The sequence below is a fragment of the Solea solea genome, chromosome 4, assembly GCF_958295425.1.
Source record: "Solea solea chromosome 4, fSolSol10.1, whole genome shotgun sequence".
Lineage (NCBI taxonomy): Eukaryota > Metazoa > Chordata > Actinopteri > Pleuronectiformes > Soleidae > Solea > Solea solea.
In genome coordinates, this window is record NC_081137.1 from 7,835,189 (window position 1) to 7,852,158 (window position 16,970).

The following is a 16,970-nucleotide window of genomic DNA, read 5'->3' on the forward strand; positions in this document are numbered from 1 at the left end:
CGTCAGTGATGCTGTTGATTCAAGTCTCTCAGCTGCAGTGAGGAAAACGTCAAATTAACAGCATCCAGTCTCAAGTGTCAATTAATACATCCAGCACGCTCTGGCTTTAATTACTCAATGTGAGTTTATATGTATTTTCACATTTCAACTGGTTTCTTTATATTTGCAAACTATGTAAACATTTCCTTTTTTTTTTTTTGACAAGTGAAGAAAAAGAAGAAAAGCGCTTACTCTCCGTCATTAAATGGAATTCCTGAAGAACACGTGTGAATATTCTTCTACGCTTGTTTTCCATTTTTAAAATTGTGTCTTGAAAATGCACTTGTATATCACCTCCCCCACGCCAACCTTGTTTAAAGATATCGTTGCATTGCATTGTGTAATAACTGTAATTTTGTGACCTAGCAGAAAGTGTGCTGATTTGTTTAAAGGAGAATAAAATTCTCACTGGACATTTACGTCTAAATGTTTGAACATCTTTCTTCAAGTAGTAAAGGAAATGACGGATACATGGTGCTAGGAGGACTTCTAATAACCTTAATACATATTAGACTTCATATTTATGCTTTAATTAAAAGCTGCAGGGCCCAGAAACTGTATTTAAATGATAACTGTCTGTTTTTCCTGACTCATTGCCTCTTTGGACGAACCACGTTTTACATTTTTACTCCTGACTGACGGAGTGATTACAGGGTCTTGGGTCTTCTTCATCTAAAATGACAACACTGTGGCAGGAACAAGCTGCAGTGGAATGATTAAAAGGGGGGAAAAAAGAAGACAGGAACTATCATCAGCCTGTGCTTTAATTATAAAACTACAACGTGAGTTTTCTGGACATTTGTCTTGTGTTTGAATTCAGCCCAGCCGTCTGAAAAGTTAAGGTAAATCTGCTTGCTAAACTAAATTCTCTTCACTGCACATTTCAAGTGTGTTGGCTCTCACGTGACTCACATGGTTTCATTTCAAACCATAGTTTGTCTCCAGAGAAATGCAGTAATTAGTAGTTACTCATGTATTCAATAGCTTTGCTGGCTTAAGAGTCAACTGCCGTCTCCTTTCTGGCACTTTATGACATTTCCAAATCCAGATGATGCATTCAGGGGCGGGACATCAGCCAACTCTGTGTGGTGGAATTTGATTGGTTTATTTTGGTTATTCTGTCTCTCTCACTGTGTTTAGTTATGACAGTGTCAATTCTCACTTTATTGTAGTTTAATTTTCACACTGTCAGCAAAAAAATTGACATTATTCTTCAAGGGCAACATAAGCAGTACACTTCAGCTTTTGAATTAAGGTGAATTGAGGTAGCAGCAGCAAATATAACAGCGTAACTACACACAGTGCAGCTCTATTTTGGGTTCAAACTAAGGATGTACTTTCTTGTGCGACGACAGTAATCATAACTGAGCCACTCTGCTGCCCCAGGAGACATTTGAGCTGCTTTAATATCCCGGCACTGTCCTCATAATATAAGGAAAAGATGTTGTCGTTATTAATTTAAGCAAATCGGCGCGTTCACTTGCAGATAAACCTGTGTCAACATACAGCACGTGTTTGTCTTTGAATGTATTCAGTATGAACCCAGAATTCCGCAGCACTATAAATTAGGATCTCCTATTAATATGATCATTTGTGCAGCACAAAACTGAAGTCTAGTCAGATCACGCTAGTTTCTCCACAGTTAGTGATACTGTGTGGATGTTTCTGTGTTGTCTTTAAAGTGCGTTTCCACACGTGTGAACATTAACACAGGAGCAAACAAACCTGCATGCTAGAGATAATCTCAATCTCAGGGTACAAATCTCTCTTGTGATTAATGAAACGGTGGAAGTGTAGTGTAAGGCTTCAGAAAATGTACTGACCAAATGTAAAATACTGTCTGTGGATGTTGTACATATTGGATGATTTGTTCATTCATAAATATAAAAGTGCAAGAAGTTGTATACGTCTTAGAAACTGTGTGTGTGTGTGTGTGTGTGTGTGTGTGTGTGTGCTTCAGGTATTACTCATTATTACTCTGTTGACACAGTCACATTGTGGAGACTTGTCTTTCTTATGGGGACAAAAAGCCAGTCCCTATTTTGTAAAATTACATTTTAAGGTGAAGACATGCTGTTTGGTTAATGTTAGATTCAGTAAATGCATGTAAGTCAATGTATAATGACTAAATAGCTTTATTTCAGTAACATTCATATAAAATGTAAACATGAAGTGAAATCATTGCACACAATTATGCCAATAACTGAAAAACACAACAAATATCTCTAGTGTTTTAGAATATACAATGTCTAAAAATTTGACACTCTTTTCTGAAGTTTAATTTTAGGATCGAAGTTTGTTTTTAAGTGTTTCCACAAATTTCGACAAAGGGCATTATGTGTGAACAATACAATTTCCTAAGACAGTTTTTATTCAATAAATCCTTTATTTTATAAGGAATAGCAATAGATTTGGATAATTTAGGTTCAATGTGTTCTATGCAGAGTTTCCAGCAAAGTTTGTGGTCTATAATGACTCCCAAAAACTTTGTTTCATAAACTCTTTAAATTTCAACATCCTTTAAATTCAAGGATTTTGGTGAAACCAAAAATCGTACGTTTTGTTTGACTTTCATTTAATGATAACTTATTGTAGTAAAACCATATTTTCAATTTGATTAACTCCTTTTCTACAGAGTCAATGAACTGCTTTATGTTACACCCAGAACAAAATAAACTAGTATCATCCGCAAACATGACAAAATGTAATATATCTGATACTGTGCACGTATCATTTAAATAAAGAATAAATAACATGGAAACCAGCATGGATGCCAGATTGTGTTCTTGTATTTGGAGGCCAAAACACAAATTGGTGTGTGTGCAAATAAAGCTAATTTTAACATGGACATTATCGCTGTATATAACCTGATCCAATATGCAATTAGTAACAATTAACATCAATGATGCACAAACTGCTTATTTTGATCACATCACAACACAACACATTGTTAAGACTGATCCACCATCTGTTAGTGTATATCCTCAAACATGGTCAACGACTGTGAATGTGAGAATAACTATCACAGCTCCCTCAGCTGTGCCAGCCCCCATACTGACTCCTCCCACGTCTGTGCCACACTTGATCAATTCCCTCCTGTCTCCCGCAGTGGTTTGATTGATACTGTTTCCAACGCTTCGTCTTCCATGTGTTCCCTTGACATTGTGCCTCCAAAATGACTTAAAGAAGCCATTAGCATTATTGGACCGTGTCTCTTTACTATTATGAACCTGTTCTTTGGACGAACACAACACTGAGACAACTCTCCTGAGGGTCTTGAATTAAATTCTCATGCAGTATAGCAATCTTTGCCATTAGCTCTTTTAGATTATTCTGTGGCCTCTGACACTATTGATCACACCAATCTGACTGATTTATTAGAAGAGCAGAAGATTATAACAACCTCTTAGAAGGTTGGAATATCTTGTGCTGCTCTCATGTTTATTTAACTAGATTGTTGTTGTTTTTCTAAGCCACAAATCCTCATTTTGTGGGGTACCACAGGGGTCAGTTATTGGACCCATTATATTTTCATACGCAGAAAATTGGGGGCACACTTAATAATCACAGTCTTTGATTTTCTTTGTGATTTTGAATCCAGTCCTCAACTGATTGGTGATTTTGGTTTTTAGTTATTTAGTTATTTATATCAGTGAAGAACTAATTTGAGTTTTTAATGTGTTTGATCCAATCAATTTCATCGTTGTTTATTATTGGTATGTTGATGATGCGCCCCTTACCAGCTACGGCTGGTGACATAATATGCTAATAATTATAATAACGAGTCTGGCTGATTTTATGTAGTTGTAGATGCTACAGGTGCTTTACTCCTGCTCAAGCCAGGGCACTGTTATCTGTTTGCTGAGGCTTCATACTGATCCCACACCACCCTGGTTCTCTTCTCCCTGCACTTTCTTCAGATTTTTTATTTCAGAATTCAACTCACAATCCTCCTCTTCATCTATAAGGCCTTGAATAATGTTGCTGCAGAGTATATCAGTGAACTACTAATGCCGTTGGTTCCCCAGGTCCTCTGAGTGAGGCCTTGTATATTTTACAGTACCACGCTGAGGACTACAATCACAAGCGAACTGAGTCCCAGGGTGTGAGACTCTGTCCCCACGAGAGTCAGGTCCTTAAACTCTCTTGGGGTGATTTTAATTCACTTGAGTTACTCTATATACCCTATTTCGCAAATATAATGTGATTGTGTTCAGTAACTAAACAAAACACCCCCAAAAGGAACATTCACACACTGATAGGGACTATTTTGTTCACACATCATTTTGCCCTCAATTTATTATAATCATATTTATGAGTATGGCCTAAAAATGTTTAAGATTCAACATCCATTTTTAAAAGTGACATTAAGTTTTAATGGCTACAATAAATCTATGATATTTTACCTCAGCTGTACCTTCACAATTTATGCAAAAATGTTAAAAAAATTAACAACGATATGTTTTTTCCCACCCTCCAGCCAACAGGATAGTTAAATAGTTAGTAATTTATGAACATAATAAGGTTATATTCAAGAAGAATGAATTGAGCACCGATGGCATAATATAATAATGTGCCCTGGAGGGTCAAGTTTCTACAGCCTTTCATTGTAAAACACAAAAGTTCATGATTTTACTGATTAGCACAGCTTGATTAGGATAAAGGCAAACTATTGAAAGCAAGTGAATTTCTCTTTTTATACGCCGTCTGTTACATCCGCCTAAATATTCAACATTTCGTATGAAGTATGTTGATCACACAATCATGATAAACCTCTGACGTGAAGCTCTAACTGGAGGAGATCAGACTCAGTGAGGCGAGAAATAACTATCTAACCTAATTAGTTATGTTGTTGGCACAGAGTAAAAGGGTCACGATAGCTTTCTGCAATTACTTTCATGCTTTGAGGTCTATTTCAAATGCTCTGTCATTTGAGCTCGGTGGTCTATGGTCTGGTAATAATGAGCAGACTTTTTGTTCTCTGGTCACATAACAGCAAGATAATGGTGCACTTTCATGCTTAATTACAGTTATTTGGCAGGAAAGTGGGAATGTGTGTGTATATATTGTAGTATATTATCCTGGAAACAGTACATAAGTAACTAAAAACAGCTCTCCAGTTAATTATATACATTTTGAGTCTAATTGAAAGAGAATAATAACAAAGGTCCAATTCAACAATAACCGTTTTGCTGTCCCCCATGGTCTGTTAACAGTCCATTAATAAAAGATCAATTTTAATCTACTTTAATTTTTAATTTTCTTGTCTTGTATTCAGAGATACAGATACATCAACAATGGTGTAGTTAGTTAGATAGTCCATAAAAATAAAATAAAAAACTGTTATGATTTGTTATTTTTTGTCCGAGGCTAATTTGACAGATTTTCCTTTATCTCTGGTGTAAAAACAATTACAGTTCCACCAAATTTAATGCTGCAGCTCTATGCAGTTTTCAATTAGGTCACTTTCATCTCTTCTGATAAAATATATTAATATCCACCGAGCCTGCAATTTTTGACTGACTGACTTTTAACAGAGCAGTTTTATCTTATTATAGCAGTGAATGGAGGCTCAGAGAAGCTGTGGTTCGTGACAGCCATGTAATGTCAAAATCGTCTGAGGCTTTTGTTGCTGGACGACGAGCGTGATTAAATTACTTCGGCGCAGTCACATCGGTCTTTGTGCGCGTGATTATCTTCGTGTTGTTTAGTGTTTTGTGTATTTTAGGTCTGTGATACTTACGTGTGTGTGTGTGTGTGGACACATGACATGTTTTGAGAATAAGGTGATGTCTGTTCCCTCTTCAGGACCTTCACTGTTATAAACACTAGTCCTGATGGGGACTAAAACCTGGTTTTAATGATCATCTGTGGGGTCCTGGTCAAGATTATGTCTAAGATATAAATTGGTGGCTTGTTTTGTGGGTTTTTGTGGGTTTTTGTTTCAGTCGGCTTTTAAGATGATTGGATCTTTATTCCATTTCCTCACACTGTACGTGCACTGAGTTGGAACAGAAATAATACTTTCACATGGGAAATACATGAATGCTTTTTTGCAGAAACTATACCCAACACAAACATGTTTTTATCTTGCTTGTTCAATCTGTACAAAACCCAAAGTTAAATAATGACAATTTGTGATTGTTGGATGGATGTATTTAGTTGTAGCGTTAGATCAGATGTATTTGCCAAAGTAGCCAGCAGTTTATATTATGCATGTGTTTGATCAGAACCCCGAACTGGAAATGTTGACTGTTCGCACATTTTATTTGACAAATATTACCTTTTCATTTACCACGCTTTGCAAATCTAGCAAACTCCGCCAAAACAAACAAACAAACAAACAAATGTTCCTTGATTGGATGCATTTGCTGATTGGCTTCAAGTTTGAAAAAGTGGCAGTTTACACAATTCCATTCATACGGACAGTAGTGACACTTAATGCTGTGACTATGCATAAAAGTTGTGATACACAGCTGCCGCTGAATAGCCATATGACGATGTCGCAGCTCGAGGCTTGTCGGACAGCGACACGGCGCTACTGAAGTCAACACTTTGTGAAATGAGGTTTCGTGAGTGACTCTGAGATGGAGATTTTGTTTTGTGGACGTTGTGCTCCTCTGCCATGGAAAGATTATGCGACGTCAATGCCATAAATTGGTCTTTATGATAATAGTACATTTATAAACGAAAGGCCAATTTGATTTTATTGACCATTTAGGCTGTAGCTGATATGACATGGGTCGTTGAATCAGTGGTCGACTGGATGGTTGTCGATGATATCGGCATCAAGTCGTTGTCTGTGATGAGAGACACCTTTTGTCAGCTCCGCCCTCTCTTCTCTTTTTTACTCCCCTGTGTGTGTGTGTGTGTGAGCATAGTCTCTCTAACTCCTGCCAGGCTCCACACCTGAAGCAAGTTTCTTGTCAAGCCTCACTGTTTAAAAACCCAGCGAGACCACTCAGGATTTGTCAGTTCATCAAGCTGCGACAGCTGAAAACGCTTGTGATTCCCACGACTATAAAGGTTTAGATTCTCCACAGCTTCCCCAGCTGATGTCCTCACTCCTCAGTCTCTGACCCCACTTTGCTTAAAAGACGAGCTGACAGGCCTTATTTCCCCCGATTATCGTGTGGCCCATGTTGGACCTGCAAAATCCCATCATGTCTGAGCACTGACTGTGCTGCTGCCTGTTGGCTGCGTCTCTTCAGTTTCAATATTCCTGCAACTCTGACTCTTTTAAATCTTCAGACTTTGACAATTCCACTTCCATTTTACATGTTGTCTTCTCAGGCTTTAACTTTTCAATTAGTTGGAATGGGTTGATCTCCCCTTCCAGTACAAAGCCTTAACATGTGAAGCTGCCGTTTAGCATTATGGAATCCATTAAGGAATCCAAATGCATGACAGCGACAATCTATATCTGTTCAGTTCAAAATCTGATATATAAATAGTGCGGAAAGGCAGCAAAGGTACATTGAGGTATTCATGCAGTTTCTCCTGTGTTGACCTGACATAAAGGGTTAAGTTAAAGGTCTTCTATTTATATAGATACTTCTATTTATACTGACACTGGTATGACCAAAACTAAAATTGCAAATCTCAAGGATCATTTTCATAAAATTCCAATTCCATTTCTGTGCTGTGGTTGTATGCAAATGTAAATATATATTTTTTTTTTATATTTAATTTTGATTTTGAGAAAGTTAAATGATTGATAATGGAAGCTTTGAATATTAACCTGTTGCACTGATAACGCAGGAAAATGAGATCACGATACAACACAGGGTACAAAACAGAGGAGGAGATCATTCGCAGCCGAACCAAAGCAGCTGGCTGAATAAGTAAAGTCACCTACAGCAGGAACTGGATGTTGAGAGGAAGCGAAAGAGAAGAGCAATTCCCACAGACTCCATCAAACAGAAAAGTGAATGGAAGACTCACTGCCAGAACTCAACTGCGAGAACCCTGTGTGCACAAGACAAGGACAACTCTTATTTTCTAACAAATACAAGCCCAGCAATTTAGCAAACCATGCAGGCACAAAGCAGGAAGGAGAGAGATTGAGAGGACACAGACTGCTGCTGCGTGAGGGGAAGTCGGTGGAGGAGGAAATGTGTCTGTGAATGAGCACATGGTGAAAGACATGAGGCAACAGATGGAGAGAAGAGGCCCATCGAGGCTGACAGCAGTGCTACTCCAGAGAGAGAAGGCAGCAGAGGGTGAAGCCCTGCACCCGATAAATAACTCACAATCTTATTAGAAGAAGCAAAACATGAATGAATGAATTTTTCAAGTCGAGTCAAGTCACGTTATTTGCACCCGTAAGTAGATTTCCTTTAGTTTTAAGTAATAATAGCATAATAACGTGTGAAAGGCAGCCTGCACAATTCATCAAGACTTATAAGGGAATGTTTATATTTTCATTATAGTAACAAGGTAAAAATATGGTAAAATTGTGGCAAAAATGTTGTAAAAGGGAGATAAAACTTTTTACTACTTTTTTTAAAAATTTTTTTACTTTTTTTAAATGTGTTTTAGTTCCAATTTTCCGTTCATTAAATGTTTTCCTACTTTATCCTTGTATTTGCAGGTTCATACCAATGTAGTGTTCTCCATTAAACCTCATCATCCACAAAAGTGCACATTCTACAGCAATATACAGTCATAACGCGTCCCCTTTGGAGAGAACGGGAAAATGAAGATGAAAATGTTTTATGTATGTCGTGAGAGCCAGAGTGGCCCTAATGATAAAACAGTGCCAGTGGACAGGGCCAGGCCTGTCAGCGGAGGCATAAAGGTGATGAGTGAGAGGTTTGCTCTGTTAAACCTTCATGCTCTGAGATGCATGAGGCACAAGAAGAGGCCCCCCGAAATATAACACATTGCTGTAGGCTAATGAAGTGCTGACATAAATGTGGCAGCACCCACTCTGTTTTGCCAAAAAGTACAAAAAAATAAATATATAAACAAACGTGTTGTGGATCAAAAACATGCAATTTTCAGTTATTTGTTTGCCGCGTGAAGGACGTGGGTGGAATGAACAAACTTAGTGCTAAACACCGAGTTTTAATTTGAATCGCGCTGCCTGTGCCAACATCTGCAGTTACATATCTACAATATAACTACAATACAGGGACATTTGAGGACAAGTCAAAGAGACATACACCAGTTTTTACACATCAGTCTATTTGCACGTCTTGGGAAGAACTACTACTATCGTGGCTGCAGCAGCTGCTTCTAGGACAACAAACCCAGGTCCCCTCACGTCTGTCCCACAGAGAATTTTAAAAATGTGTGAGACTACAGACACAACAAACTTTTCAGTGTTTTAATCCTGAGAAAACACAAACTGGACGATCCAGGGGTTTGTGATCTCATAGAATCTCACGTGATTTTGACTTGACTTGATAATGTAAACAGACATGGATGAAGTCATCGCGGAGAAGATGGTTTGTACAAGTTACTGTTCTAATCGTAAAAGTACAGTTGTCCTCCAGTGTGGGGGCAGAATTTGAGCTGCATTGTGAGTAAAGTAAAAGAAAGGAAATAAATCCTCTGATTCTGTCACAAACTGTAATCAGCATGAAGCAATTATATGTCAGGTTAAGACAAATTTACAAGGAGAGATTAAACCACTTTTCACATCGTCAGTGGCAGAACAATTGTTATTTTCTTTGCAATTTCCTCTTTACAATAACCTTCTTAACAACCATTAATTAAATGAATGTGCTTTGTCTTCATACGATTGTCAGCCATTCTAAATAGATGAAGCTGCATTCAAGTTCAAATTTGAACAAAACACTGAACCATAAGCAGCTTTACACGTGTGATTTGATCCAAAGTTACTCATGGACCCATAAGAAAACTGTAAAATAACAGTATATTTAAAGTCATTATTTTCGCAGTAGTCTTATTTAATCTTTGGATACTATAAAAGTCATCTCAGGGCAGATGTCAGCTAATTCCCCTCTGGCTTTTTATCCTTTTAAATGCACCAGGGCTGCTGGTCAGACTTTATAAAGCCGACAGTCTGGATGGGTGAGGGTTATACAAAAGCTCTTCCTCTCTATTCAAACATGTACAATGGCAGAAGCCTGTTTTGGGACTTCTCCTCCGCGGGTAAATTATGCATCTGACTGGATTCATCTGCTGCGATGGTCGAGATTGAGAGAACGCGGTGAAATGTCTGGGAACGTAAAGATGACTCAACTTTTAATCCCGTCTTTTAACCCCCTAGTCCCAATCCTTCCCCCACCTGGAATGTACACATATAAACACAGACGCTATCATAAACACACTGCAACAGACTATCTCTAAAAGCCAGCATGAAATAGCCTGAAGTGTAAGAGAGAAATGAGAAACAGGGACGCTTTAATAACAGGAAATGATCATTTGAAATTCATTATTGAATTTATTTAATATTGATATAAATCCAGGCTCATTTAAAGTGACGAGTCATTCAAAAAATACTTTTATCCATCTTAGCCCCTCCTCTGTTCGCTGTTATCCTAAATGAAAGTTGAATCAGGACGTTTAGATTAAGATTAGAGGTAATCATTCTGAGCATAATCTCTCTGCCTCTGTAATTGAGGTCACAAATTAGGGGAGGCTGAATTTGGATAGAACTGAGGTGAGTTTGTGATCTTGTCAAGCTTGGTCTTAAATGAGATCAAACATTTAGTAGTTTGATCAAGAAAGAACGAAAGAACGATTGTGGCTATTGCAATAACTTAACTCTAGATTAACTCAATCCTGAACATCGTGAAGCTAAATAAGAGAAACAAGAGTTAACTGAGTCAGATACTGAGAGCATATGCTACGTGGTATAAAAGTAAATAAATAAATAAAGCTTAATTTGAGAACAAATCTTAACTTAGTGTGCAAGGCCCCAAGCAACTGACTCCCCTCTCTGTGCTTTCACTGTCCCTGCCTTACGAAATTGTCCGTTCCCTCTGTTCTTCTGCATCTGCCTGAGATCAATATTGTAATAAATTGAGAGGAGGCAGCCCCATCATAATCAATAAGAGCAACGTATAGCTCGGTAGAGGTAGACAGAGAGAAATCATTCTGCCCAACAGCGGAGCTGAATGTTTCTGACACCTCGTTTATTACACTATTGAATAATCCATCGCCTCTGTCACAGCCACAGAAGAAGAGAACAAGCTCCGGTGGGAGCGCACATCTGCAGACACGAGCAGCGGGCTTCACACGCCCTTTGATTACAGTAGATTCATATGAGTTTGAGTACTTATTACTGTAATGTACCCACAGGAAGCTCAAGACTGGTCTAAGCTGGTATGTAGTAGATATGAAGTGGTGCTTTATGGCAGTTCGAATGAATAATGCTGTAATACTGCATTCTCTTTTTCACCTATTCCTTCCATGACTATTTATTTTTTACTGCCTTTCTTTTTCTGTTTTTACTTTTTGCCTTATAGCTGCATTGTCTGAAGATGTATGTGTCACATTTAGATTGCGTGGAACCTGTAAAAGGACGACAAACAGCAAAAAAAAATATTTAGAAAACTAGAATGGGTGTATTTTTGTTTTTCCATGGGGCAGAATACTCCAAAACAGCAAGAAATAAAGACTGCCTTCCTTCCTCCTTAGTGACAAGCACAATCCCCATTATCCCCAAGCTCCACCAGCTCCTTCTTCTTTTCCTCCAGTAATAACCTGACATGCTCACCTTGAGCCAAATCACCTGTAAACTGACTCATCTCCACCACCAGTGTCTATGCTCCAGTGTGGGAAGTCTTGAAAGCACCTAATCCATGATGTTCCAACATTTTTCTTCAAAATGAATGTCAACTTTTGTCATTGACTCACTCAAAAATAAGTTTGTGCTGGATATACTATGTGTTTATGTGTAAAATCACTTTAAAATAAATATCATTTGCAAGAAACCACCACCTTGTGTAGGATATATATAAGAAATTAGGTGTTTGTTGCAATTTGCAGTCTCACCATTAGATGTCACTAATTGTTATTACACGCTTTAACTTGCGACAGTGGGAGTTTAAGTTTTATTTTCAGCTTTCAGCATTTCTTTTTAATTTCCCACAAACACGTTCATCATCAGTTCAGTAAACCCTGAGGTATGAGGAAAAATCCATGCGCATTAATGGGCTTTTACTCGCCGCTGAAACATTAAATTCTTGGTTGTATAGTTTCTGGGGACATGCAGGACACTTACTGATGAGGTGATGTTGTTAAAGTTTCTGCGTTCACATCAAGTCTGGCCTCACGTGGGTCAAAATGATTGCAGTGGAATCATTTTTATCCAGGGCACAGTTCCAGAGGTGGGAGTAGAAACACTCAGACAAAAGACATAAGAAGCAAAGTCATCATCAGCTCACATCCACATGTGTCTGACAGACATAATGAAATGCTTCATAAGAATTTCTCTTGGAGAGCCTGGAGTGTCTGTCAGTTGACTTTGGTGCGCTTTAAACTCGGGGCTAATAAGGATGTGCTGTTGGGAATTTGTGTGCTTGACAGCTAAGCAGAAAGCGAGGCTTTGATTAGCGACGGGGCTCGTGCAAAGAAATCAGAGCACAGGCGCAATTTGTAGACCTCGGAAATGGAAGAAAGATGCAGAAGTTCAGGCAAACAAACTGCAACTATTGTCTGAGAAGATCCATTAAATTTAAGGTAAAGGAAAAACCCATGTCAATCCTAACCTTTGTGGGACCTCAGTGATACAGCAGCCAATCACAACATGTGGAATCACTTGCAGATGTCAACGTGGATTTAGACTGTCGTGATTCACGTCAAGAAAACATAGACCCAGCATGTACTTCTATCTGTAAACAAGTTTTGACAGTAGACGGACGAGTGTCCTTAAACCTAACACGTGAAACGTGGCAGAGAATGATGGGAAAATAACGGGGGATCCTCCACTAATGCTATATCTCATTTGAACGATGTTGTTCTCTGTCTGTTTCTCACCAATGGCGTAATCCATTTTGGAAGAAGTCATACTGTGAGTATTTGAAGTTGCAAAACTTTGAGAGAGGGATGTTTTATTTTTGCAGCTTGATTTCATCAGCATCATAATTGTCTCATCTCACTATGTCACATTTGTTACCCAGCAGGGCAACACTTGACAGTACAATACAGTACCAGCATGGTAATAGTGTGGTAATAATACTTGTAATTTGGAAGTTAAATCATGGTAAAAACCATAATATGTGTGCTTCAAGTTCCAGCTTGGTAATAACAATGGTAATTGTGTGATAATATTACAATATTACCTGGTTAAATAAAGGACATATATAAATCCTTCCTTCCTAATGCCTCCCACACATTTTCCATTGATTATTACCAAGCCATTACATCATGATTACTAGTGAAATTGCATTGTGTCACAATAATATTACTTCCCCATAACAACATATTGTTAAGGTACTTAAGATATTTTAAGTGTTACCTTCAGCACATTTACCTTTAGTGTTACCTTTAACCTTTAGATGACCAAAAAATATGGAAATAAAAAGAAAAACCTTTTTTATTCTGAAGAGGAAATATTTGCTGAGAGAGGTCACTCGTGTGGTAAAATCTTTAACTTGAGACTTCATCTCCAGCTGAGCTCCTTCTTTAGCAGGGTCGATATGATTGCCCTCGAGGGACACAGGACGAGAGCTTTGTCCAATCACAGCAGCGAAGAGGAGGATGGCCTTCATCATGTCTCACTCACAGATGCACAGTAGGACAATGTGTGTTGACACGGACACTCCAGCTGTTTGTAAAAACCACATTCATACTCAAGGGCATCAGGGGAGTGTATGTCAAAGTCATGGGGGATTTTAAAGACCCTGATTTGCTCCGTGCAATGGCAGCTTCTATGTAAACACATTGGTCTGATGTGTTGTTAATATTTTGCTGACATTGACCTTTCTGTCTTTAGTTGTTTGTTGAAAAAAATATTCCTATAGCTGAGAGTGGAGAAATAAGGGATGGTATAAAGTCATGTTGTAGATTGCGTCATTGCGTTATTTCTACCTTGTTTTCCTTCTTTCTCCTCATGTGTGAGTTAATTTTAGCCAAGCAGAGGTTCTGTGTTTGTTTTCTTCTTTCCGTGCATGCAGCTGAGCATGACCTAAGAGCTCCGGACAGAGCAAGTGACAGTGATGACAGTGTGGTGAAGGTGTGAGAGATTCTTCTGGACAGCTTGGTTTTCCTCGTTTTGCCCTCATGCATAATGCTTTAGAGAGTCTTTACTCCCTGAAGCTTAACTGACACAGCTCACGCAGACGTGCAATGATTTACAATAAGAATGCAAATAAAGTGAGCTTGGTGGTATGTTTCAAATGCCACTAAAAGCACAGCATGCAATTACGCCATTTACTCACATAGAAGGAATAAATATTTAAATGTATTGACGTTAAGTATATCACATTTTCAACTTTCGATCATAAGTTATTTAATAAATCAAAAGCTGCCCATTCTTTGTTACCCTTTAAGACAAGCTAAAGGCTCTCAATGTGCTAGAAAGACAAACATAATTCAGGAAAGAGAATAATTTGTGATTGGGTCTGATGAAACTGAAGAAGATTTACAAATAATAGAGTAGCGTAGAGTCAGGCCAGCAAATGCACACAGATGGCAACACCTCAAAGCAAAGCAAAGCAAAGCGAGAGGAGGAAACATGAAGTCAAGTAAACCAAAGAAACATGATGCAACAAAACCCTGACACTACAAAGAAAGATGGAAGAAGAAGATGATGATAAGTGTGTGAAAATATAAAAGAAAAGGTTTCTGTGGGAAACCTAGCAGTACATTGGTAACTATGCATTTACAGAAGATGGAGAAGAAGAAGAAGAAGAAGAGGAGAGGTACAGATGCAGGGAAGTGGTTTGGTCACCATCAGTGCACAGGCCCGAAGCGATGAAACATTATCCTGGTATAATGAAGATGGTTCTGCTCAGTCACACTCCACATTAGCCCAGAGTCAGGCCGACCCCAAAGTGTCAACAAGTTAATAGACTGGGTGTCAGTGACTCTGTCATATTGCTGCTCGCAACCACAAACACCGACTATTTACAGGAAGGTTGTGGATTAATAAACATCAACATTAATAACACAAGCAACTTTTTATTGCCTTGTGGACTGTGAGCTCAAAAATGTTGGCATAAGACAAAGTTAGAGATGGTGTTCGTTGTGTAAACACGTGCTTGTGACAGTCACATTAGGGAGCACAGTGTGAGAAAAAAAAAGTTATTTAAGTTAATGTGTTTTGTTTTGATTGAGGATGTTGGTTTCGGGGTGTAATGTGTGGAGTTATTGTTCTGAACAGTGGGGGTGTTACTTCATGAGAACAAGGCAATTTTGTTTGATGAGAAAGTATGAAGCATTCAAACTGTCAAAAATCCGTGTATTCTTTTTAAAACTAATGCGGCAGAATGAGCTTCACTCCGAAAACACACTGATATATATGAATATTGTGAAACCTTTTATATATAAAAGAGGTGGATTTAAAAACGTTGATATGATGAAAAAATCATTTCTATTGCTACACCAGCATCAGAGTGTGGGATCACAGGCTGAGGGTTTTCTTCTTGGCCAGTTCATTGATTCATGAAGTAATGAATTTACCTTTGTATCTAATCTTTATCAAATAAATCTATTTATAGTGTTATAACCGATGTTAAGGGTAGGTTTTCTTATTCTTCCTTTACAAAACATACACAATAACAAGTGTCATTGCATTGAGTGAGTGTATTTTTGTATTAAGTCTAGAGCAGTAGAGCTTTATGTTAACATTAGCATGTTTTCAATGTAAATGCTGACATGCTGCCTACAAGTCTTTGGTTAATAAAAAAAAGAAAAGAAAAAAATTCTTGGACAAAGTGAAATAAAGGAGATCAATAAAGATGATAACATTTATGGTCAAAACCATAAATATAAACCTAAAGTAAGTCAGATACATCCTCTGGAAACCATGACTACGGGTTTCTTTTTTCTTTTTTCCTGAATGTCCATAAGTTTGAGTGTGAAAGTGAATGGTCGTTAGTCTTGTCGTGTTTTAGTCAGGCCTCCTTCCTTCTTACGAACGATAGGTGATGAGTTGAGGGTGTAGAAAGAAACCTCGCTGACACGGGACTCGTACCGAACAAAAGGGGATTTTATTTAGCTACAGGTCAGGCATCAGACCAAGCTTCTGCAGCAGCTCGGGAGAATGTTCCTGCCGACTCTCCGAACAATTCTGCCCGCATAAGAGCAGGGCCATGCTTTTAAAGGTTCTGTGACATCATCCTATACCTCACATTTGACCATTTTAGGTATTCTATCTTAATATAGAAGCCACCTGGTGTCAGACAGAGAAGACCTGTCTCCCGTTTGTCCAGGTGCCTCGTCCCTGAAAAACAAACATAGTTACTAAACTATATATGTATACATTCTCTGTGCTGACCAGAGCCCAAACAAGGCAGTGTCCAGGCCTGACCTGTCCACCTCTGCTGTGAACCTGTTGTAAACTGTCATAGGTGATACATCTAAACCCCAAAATAACTCTCTCCTGAGAGATCTTCTGTTTGCTCATCAACACAATGAAATGTACATCTTTAAGACGTTCAAGACAAAACTTAGCTGAGTTAATGTGTTCATCCAAGTGAATACACTACAGTCTCTATGTGGCCCTGTGATGGACCATCAACTTGTTCAGGGTGTGCGCTGCCTTTTACCATCAGTCAGTGGAGGATAAAGCGGTAGAAGATGAATGAATGAATGAATGAATGAACACGTTCCCTCAAATCTCATGATTCATCGCCCGACTCACACACAATGCATTCCAATGACATTACAATGAAGACTGACCAGTTGTTGCTCTGCCTTTTAAGGCCATTCAAACCCAGAGCCTTAAAGCCATGGATTTGTATTGAATCAAACCATTGTTTTTGTCTTGAGTTCTTCACACTATAAATACA